Source organism: Gracilinanus agilis, chromosome 3 (genome assembly GCF_016433145.1).
Source record: "Gracilinanus agilis isolate LMUSP501 chromosome 3, AgileGrace, whole genome shotgun sequence".
NCBI lineage: Eukaryota > Metazoa > Chordata > Mammalia > Didelphimorphia > Didelphidae > Gracilinanus > Gracilinanus agilis.
Genome location: NC_058132.1, coordinates 293,520,782 through 293,529,673, shown reverse-complemented (window position 1 = coordinate 293,529,673; position 8,892 = coordinate 293,520,782). Strand labels below are relative to the sequence as shown.

General features: G+C 38.0%; 1 non-coding gene across 1 annotated transcript; it reads left to right on the top strand.

Annotated features, from left to right (window-relative positions):
* Window positions 1–323: 323 nt before the first annotated feature.
* Window positions 324–476, top strand: LOC123243372. The gene has a single exon (XR_006505915.1). It is a non-coding gene; the product is annotated as a 5.8S ribosomal RNA (ribosomal RNA).
* The last annotated feature ends 8,416 nt before the right edge of the window (window positions 477–8,892 follow it).

Below are 8,892 nucleotides of genomic sequence, written 5' to 3'. Positions count from 1 at the left end.
TAAAATGCCCCTTAAGGGCAGGGAAAGACTAAATATTCTCTTGCTCCTTCAAATTGGACTCATCTGAAATTGACTCAAGAATTTTCACCATCCTCACCTTCCTTCTCTGGACACGCTCCATCTTAGCAATGCCTCTCTTAAACTGTGATGTCCAATCTAAACCCAATACTCCAGATGAAATACGAGGGCTAAGTTTACTGAGATTGTAACCTCCTGATTCTTGGAAGCTGAGTTCCTTTTCATGTAGCCCAAGTTCACTGCTTTAGCTATGGTTAACTTTATTACATTGCTGACTCATGTTGAATTTTCAATCCACTAAAACCCCTAGTTAGCGGTGGATCACTCGGCTCGTGCGTCGATGAAGAACGCAGCTAGCTGCGAGAATTAATGTGAATTGCAGGACACATTGATCATCGACACTTCGAATGTACTTGCGGCCCCGGGTTCCTCCCGGGGCTACGCCTGTCTGAGCATCGCTTTAAGGGGCAGCTGAGTGGCTCAGTGGATTGAGAGCCAGGCCTAGAGACTGGACTAGCTCTCACATTCATTGCATCAAGAATACTTGGATTGCATTTGATGCCAATTTAGCATACCCCCAATTTCATAAGGAGTTGTTGTTTTATGTCCAAATCTTTGTGACTTCATTTGAGATTTTCTTGGCAAAGATACTAGAGTGCTTTGTCATTTCCTTCTCCAACTCGTTTTACTAATGAGGAAATTGAGGCAAAGAGAGTTACACAGCTAGTAAGTGCCCGAGGCTAGATTTGAATTTAGGAAGATGAATCTTTCTGACTCCAGACTTCCTGACTAGTCACTGTGCCACCTAACTGTCCTGAACTAGCTGCCAATAGAAATAGTAGAATGAATTTGAATTATGACCTTGGGCAAAAGTCACTTCTTTCTATGGCCTGAGTTTTCTTTTCTGTAGAATGGGATTAAACTAAATATCACCCAAATGTAGCTCTAAAGGATCCTTAGAGGATGATTTATGTGCTGGGGAGAAAGGGCAGAAGGATGATTGGTTTCAAACTTTCTTTCAGCCTTCTCTACAAAAGTTTATATTTGTTATAAAGTTACCATTTGAATCAGGATTCCTGGATACATTGTGAAGAAACAACGGACTTTAGAATATAGTTAAACAAAATAATTAGTTAAAATGCGAAGCTACCAAATGATTTGCTTCAGGCAGATGAAAGGTGGACATGAGATTTTCAGCATCTTTCTTAATGGCTTACTGGTGTTGTGGGGTCTCTATCATCCCTAAATCTGGGTCAAAGTTTATTCCTCACCCCCACCTCCACCTAAAGTATTCTGTCGTAGTGATTATCCTAGGTCCAGATATTGGTGCCATCATTCTCATCATCTGCCCATGGAAAACTTATACTCTGCTCCTGGAATATTAACCTTTATCAGGTGAATTTTTGTTTTATCTTGTCTAGAACAAGATCTCCACATTATTTTACATGCATCTCCATACCAGAGTAACACCATTCTCCGTTTTCAAGTTTCCCTTTTATATATTGTCTTCTTTCATTAAAATATGAGCTTCTTGAGGTCAACGACTGCCATGTTTGTTTGTAGTTGTATCTCCATTGCTTAGCATAGTGTCTAGCACAAATACAGTGCTTTAAAAATGCAACTCTCTCTCTCTCTCTCTTTTTCTCCCACCCCAAAAATTCCTAGTTAAGTTTGTGATCTGAATAAGTGGTAGCATTGGGAATGTCAATTGTATAGCCTCAGTTTGGCCCTCATTGCCACTGTTTTAAATATCTTGGCATGCTCCCTAGGAACTCTTCTAAATCTTCGTCTTTTCCCTCAATCACAACGTCCACACATTACTTATTACTTCTCTGAGAAGAATTGGTATCTATGGAATGACTAAATGCCATGCAAATAATGCAGAGGCTCAGATTTATCTATGGAAACCTTTATTTCTCTCTTAGTGCCTAATGTAGGTCTTTGTATGTAAAAGATGCTGGAAGGAGGAACGAAAGGCAGATGTTCTAATCTTTGCTTCACCATAGTCACGTTTATACCCTTGCTCTACTAATAGACCTCTACTGAGATAGGTAGAAAGACTTTTGACCAACACGATTTTTTTTTTTACTTCAAAGGGAAGAAACTTAAATATCTCTGTGTGTGTGTTTGTGTGTCTGTCTGTCTAGCTGTGTGTTCCATGTGAAGCATGACAAAGATAAGACAGAAGTAAACAAATGAAATATGCTATTATCTAAGGACTACCTGTTTACAGACCAGTGCTCACTGATTAGCTAGAAGGTTCTTTATTTTTTCAGAAAGGATTTCGACCCTGTAAGTAAAGTGGATCTGACACTAACTAGCCAAATAACCTCAGGTTAATCCTTCAAAGAGTCTCATTGTGCCTGGAAGATTGGCATATTGTTATATGACAATGGTAAAGATCAGACCACAGTAAATGAATTCTTTGTACTATCAAACAGTATGTTCAGCAGAAGAGAAGTCATTGTTTAAGTGTATTTGCTCTCAACAACAACCCCCTTACAAAAGCTGTGGCTCCCAAATACAGAGCAATTTCAATTCCTTATGAAGTAAGTGTGAGATATAGCTTTATTGCCACTTAAAAAAATGATCTAACAAGAGAATAAATATGTGTACCATCCCCAGAACTTTATTTTTTTAGGGCTGTTTAATAACATATTCATATTATGTGTGTACATATAGACACACATATATGAATGTAACATATGTAAGACATAAGATGCTATATGTACATATGCATATCTTTATATATATCAGCATATAATCATATTACTGTGTATATTGTTGTCTACATATATTTATGTGCTTATACTCATGCACATGGTTTTGGTGAACATATCATTTGATAGTACAAAGGATCTATTGACTTTTGATTTTTACCATTGTCATGTAACAGCATACCAATCTTCCCCACACAATGAGATTCTTTGGAAGACTGACATGAGGTAATTTGGCTAGTTAGTGCCAGATGCACTTTACTTACTGGGTCAAAGTTCTTTCCCCCAAAAAGGAACTTCCTGGCTAATTATAAACAAACAAACAAACATACACACACACACACACACACACACACAAACACATATATATGTATATATATATTAGGCCTGGGAAGCCGACTGAGTATAAGAGCTGATAAAAATAGCATCACCTACTGTATGGCAGGAAAACCCCCAACCAGTAACATCTGTTAAATGGCAAGAAGACCCTCAACCAGCAGCATCTGCTAAATGATGGGAAGACCCCGGCCAGTAACATCTGTTGAATGGATGATAGGAAGCATGTGTTAACATCCAACCCTTCCCACCAAGTTCCTGCTCAAACTATATAAACTATATAAACTAACTGAGCCTCTCATTCAGGGCCCCATTTGCCTTGCAGGCTGTGGGACCCAAGCTTGAGCTTGCAATAAAACGGTACCTCTTGCTTTTACATTATCTGGTCTGCCTCCTAATTTGGGAAATCAGAACCCGGCCAAACAATATATATATATATGTGTGTGTGTGTGTGTGTGTGTGTGTGTGTACACATATCATATAGCATCAAACTCTAGGATTCCAAAGAATCTTCTGCTTAATTCCTTGGTCACTCACTGAGCCTCCCTAAGAGTACTGAGACCATTATGGAAGCTAACAGGTCTTTGTGAATGCTTCTATAACCAGTCCGAAACCTTAATCTTCAACAGCACAATAGCTCACCAAAGCCAGTCTGGAGGAACCACTCTGTCTCTTCTAAGTCATTTCCTTAAATGCCATCATGATTCTGCCAGAAACAGTATTCTTTGGTGTGGAGACTCTCAGATTGTCTGCACATGCATTAGATTCCCATTTTATACACACATACACAGAAACACACACACCAACAATATACCTATTATGTGTATAAATAATATTTTATGGGGATATATACATAATATATATAATATTCTATAATCTTAGTAAAAACCTCCTGCTATAGGTCTTAAATTTGCCCTCAGGCATAATTTTTCAAAATCACCTAGGGCCTTCATGAATGAGGAATAATATTTGACTTTTCACAAACTGAATAGAAACTAGAAAAAATTCAAAATGCTATTGCCACAGTAGAGCAAGCCAGGTGGTTAATTCCATGAGAAAGTTTGACATAAGCAATCTAAAATATCAGATTTATTTGACTATAAAGTGTCCCAGACTATAAATACATATTTTTAAATCCTTAAAACTGGAGGAAGGCTTAGTTAGTCTTGAAAAATAATGCTAGTCTGAGCAACAAGGAGACTGGGCTCACATGGAACCAGGTTCAAACCTGGACTCCTGACCCCCAAAATGCAGAAGGGCTCAGATTTCTGTGTCTGACTCTGCCCCAACTCTGGAGTCACTCCAGGAATATCTCTAAAGCAAAGTTTGCAGTGATTCCCAAAGTGGGCGCTACCACCCCATGGTGGGTGCTACAGCGATCCAGGGAGGCAGTGATGGCCACAGGTGCATTTATCTTTCCTATTAATTGTTATTAAAATAAAAAAAATAATTTCCAGGGGGCTAAGTAATATTTTTTTCCAGAAAGGGGGCGGTAGGCCAAAAAAGTTTGGGAACTACTGATAGGGTCTTCCCTAAGTGGGAGTAATAGGTTTCCTTTAAGAACAAAAGAATTACATATAGGACAACCTATATTTTCTTCATAAGTGGGGCAGATAGGTGGCTTAGTGGATAGAGAGCAGGACCTAGAGTTGGCAGAACCTGGGTTCAAATTTGTTTTCAGACACTTCCTAGTTGTGTGACCCTGGGCAAGTTAACCCCAATTGCCTTGCTCTCAACATTCTTCTACCTTGGAACTGATACTTAGTACCAATTCTAAGACAGAAGGTAAAGTGTTTTGTTTTTTTTTAAGAAACTTTATAAGTAGAAAAAGCATACACAAACACAGAAAATATAAATCATTATAATAGTTCATTACATTCATTATACCATCCTGGACCTGGAAAGTAAAGACAATTTTGTGTAACTTCTGAAAAGATCTCAGGTTAAGAATCACTGTGAGACAAATCCTTTCCTGATATTTTGAATTTCTCTCACTCTATCTCACTGTGGCCAGAACTCTTGTCCAGCTAGGGCACAGTTTTCTCTAATCCTTCAGATATAGGATAATCCTCTTGGTTGACATATTCTCTTAGAGAAGTGTGCTGCTAAGGAAAAGGAAAATTCCCACTCTGGAGAGCTGACATGCAATTCAAGAACTCAGGAGCTCTTGAACACACAACATTGCCATTGAAGCCTAGAAATATACTCATCTCAGGATCAGTAGTTGCTGATGTGCTCAAGGAATAAAATATCAATTCAAATGAAGGCAGCCAAGGACTCTAAGTCCACTCTCAGATGTGTATGGACAAACACATATGGCAGCTGCCATAAGATTGTGTTACCAATCACAATTGCTCTTAGGGAAAGGAGATGATGGGAAGGGGAGAGAAATTCTCTCTCCTTGACCAGAAACCCAAGGGAGAGGAAATTAGGACATATCAGAAAGATATGTCCAAAAGAGAGAGGTGCAGAGTCATTTCCATAGTTCTTCTAGAACACAGAGAAAATAAGTTTTCTCCATTAAAGTTTGTTCTTTTGGATATTTAGTCACCAATTAACATTGAAGCAACCCCACACCTCACTTCTAGTCATTGAGGGCCAATCAAAATTTCTTCATATCATTCTAGCAAGTCTGAGGTTTCTCAACAAGGAGCTAAAGTAGTCTAGCAACATGTCAGGTGTCCTACTAAAAAAAAAAAACAACTCAAATCAAATCAGGGGTTCTCCTGACCACTCCTACTACACTAATGTTCATAGAATCACAATTTGTTAGAGCTAAAGGGACCTTTGTGCTTCATCCTATTTCTTCCTTTTCCTGAAGAAAGGTGAATTAAAGGGAGCTGTGCTGCCTAAGACCATCTAAATAGTCAGGACCAGAGCCCTCTCCAAAGATTTTTTCCTTGCCCAACAAGTAGCATGATTTCTTGCCAGAGGAAAAAATTACCTCTTGGTCAGTTCAATCATTCAATACACCAATCAGCAAATATTTATGGCAGGAATTCCACTAGGCAATGAGGAAACACATTCAAAGAATGAAACCATCCCAACCAGTAAAGAACTGACATTCTAACGGGTCAAGCAAGTAAACATAAATATATACACGGCATAAATATAAAAGTAAAAAAGGCAAACATATATATAAATATATACATGTAGTAAATACAAAATATTTGGGAAGAGAGGATAAGTCTTAGTTGGGAAGATCAGGAAATGCTTCATGCAGAAGATGGTAATTTGCATTTTAAAAGAAGAGGAAATTCTTGAGACAAAGAAAAGAAGAGAAAATATTTTAGGTATGTTGTTGTTCAGCCATTTTAGTTGTCTTTGATTCTTCTTAATCCCATTTAGTGTTTTGTTTTGTTTTGTTTTTTGGCTAGGACACCAGAGTGGCTTACCATTTCCTTCTCCAGCTCATTTTTTTCTAAACCCTTACCTTCCATCTTAGAATCAATACTGTGTGTTAGTTCTAAGACATAAGAGTAGTAAGGCCTAGGCAATGGGGATTAAGTGACTTGCCCAGGGTCACATAGCTAAGAAGTGTCTCAGGCCACATTTGAACCTAAGACCTCCTGTCTCTAGGTCTGGATCTCAATCCACTGAGCCATCAGCTGCCCTTTCTAGTTCATTTTCAAGAAGAGGAAACTGAGATAAATAAAGTTAAGTGACTTTTCCAGTGTCATACAGCTACTGTCTGAGGCCAGATTTTAATGTGAATCCATTGTACCACCTAGCTGCCTGTTTTAGGTTTAGGTGATGGATAATGCAATGGCTTGGAGGGCAGGGGCATGTTTTTAGTAAAGAAAAGAGGGATAGCCAATTTGGCTGGGTTTCTGAGCTCAGGAGGAGAAATGTCTAATGATGCTGCAAAGATAAGTTGAGACTAGATAATGGAAGGACTTTAAAAGCTCAAAAAAAGGTATTTAGGTTTTTATATCAGAGGCAACAGCAAGCAATGGAGGTAGTTGATTAAAAGAATCATGTGATCAAATTCACCTCTGGTAGCCATGTCTGGGCTGGACTTAGGAGGCTGTTGCAACAACCTGAATGAAAAAGTGATGAGGGCTTAAATCAAAGTAGAAGATGTGTAAAGAGAGACAGGAATAAATTTGTCAACTGAGTGGAGATGTTGGATGAGGAAGAATGAGAAGTTCAGGCTGATGCCGAGATACTGCAAGTATTACCATTTCTGGTATTTTGATTTATCGATTCGATTAGAAAAAAAGAATACCTGATTTTAAATCCTAATTCTGCTGCTTACTATAGTAGTGAGCCAATCATTGAACCTCTATCATTTCTAATTTACTCATTTGTAAAATGAAGGGGTCAGGTTAGACAACCCTAACCTCTAAACCTAAGCCCCTACATTTCTATTCTCTGGTCTGCCTAGTTCCTTACCCACTGTATCATCTCCAGCACATTTTCTGACTCCTTCATGTTCACGTATTGCCTTTTGACCCCAGCTCTGTCTTGATTACTGGCTTTGAAGTAGTTTTAGTGTTTATCCCCCTCCCAAGCCTAGTCCCTATATTTTTGTTCCTGATGTTTTCTTTCTCTTTCTTTTTCCCCATGTCTTTGTTTTCAGCCCTATCTCAGAGACCTCCTATTTGATCATGGCCTCACCACGATAGAGACTGCCAAAAACTTCTGAAAATCTCTTGGGCACTATGATGTAATTATCAGTAGCAATAAATGATAGCTCATATTTATATAACATTGACAGATAGAATGCTGCATGACACATGCTGTCTATAACATATCTGGAAACTTGGGAAGCCCCACCCAATCACTAGGCACTGGCCATTTCAGTAGATCTTTGTAGTATTTCCATCTTCCCTTCACGATGTCTTGGCTTTTATCATAGATCTGTCTTTGAGTTTGGTATGCTCCCCCTACTTCTCTTTCCCTAACTTTTTACCTCTGACATTTCTATTCTGTATTTCATTCCTTCAGACATTCAGGTATTAAGAATCTAACCTATAGGATCATAAAATGCTAAAATACAGGTAAGACTCAATTAATATGAATAACAAATCCTATGAAGTGATTGGGTTTTTTTTTTAATTTTCACTGCATATTTCCACTGGGCTTGGAAAGTTGAGCTATGGGAAAGAGTAGGGGCCCCTCAGTTCACATCTCCTAACCCTTTGAAACTTTACGCTGATTCCCAAATGATAAATGGTCAAAAACAGGCAGTTTTTGGAAGAAGAAATCAAAGCTATTGTTAGTCACATGAAAAAATACTCTAAATCACTATTGATTAGAAAAAATGAAAATTAAAATAACTCTAAGATACTTCTTCATACCTATCAGATTGGCATCATAACAGAAAAAGAAAATGAAAAGTATTGTAGGGATGTGGAAAAATAGGGATACACTAATAAATTTTTGTTGAAAATGTGAACTAGTCTAATCTAGTGAAAAATTTGGAACTACACCCAAAAGGCTATAAAACTATGCATACCTTTTGAGCTAGAAATACAACAACCAAATCTTTATCTAAAAGATATCAAAGAAAAGGGGAAAGGGGCCATTTATTAAAGAAATATTTAGAGCAACTCTTTTTAATGGGTGGCAAAAACTTGGAAATGGAGGGGATGCCCATCAATTGGGGAAATGGCTGAACAAATTGGGGTATATGGTTGTGATGGAACTATTGTGCTATAAAAAATGATGAGCAGGATGATTTCAGAAAAACCAGGAAGCCTTATCTGAACTGATGCAAAGTGAGGTGAGTAGAACCAAAAGAACACTGTATACAGAGCAATATTGAAATGTTAATCAACTGTGAAATACTCAACTATTCTCATCAAGAAAATGAACT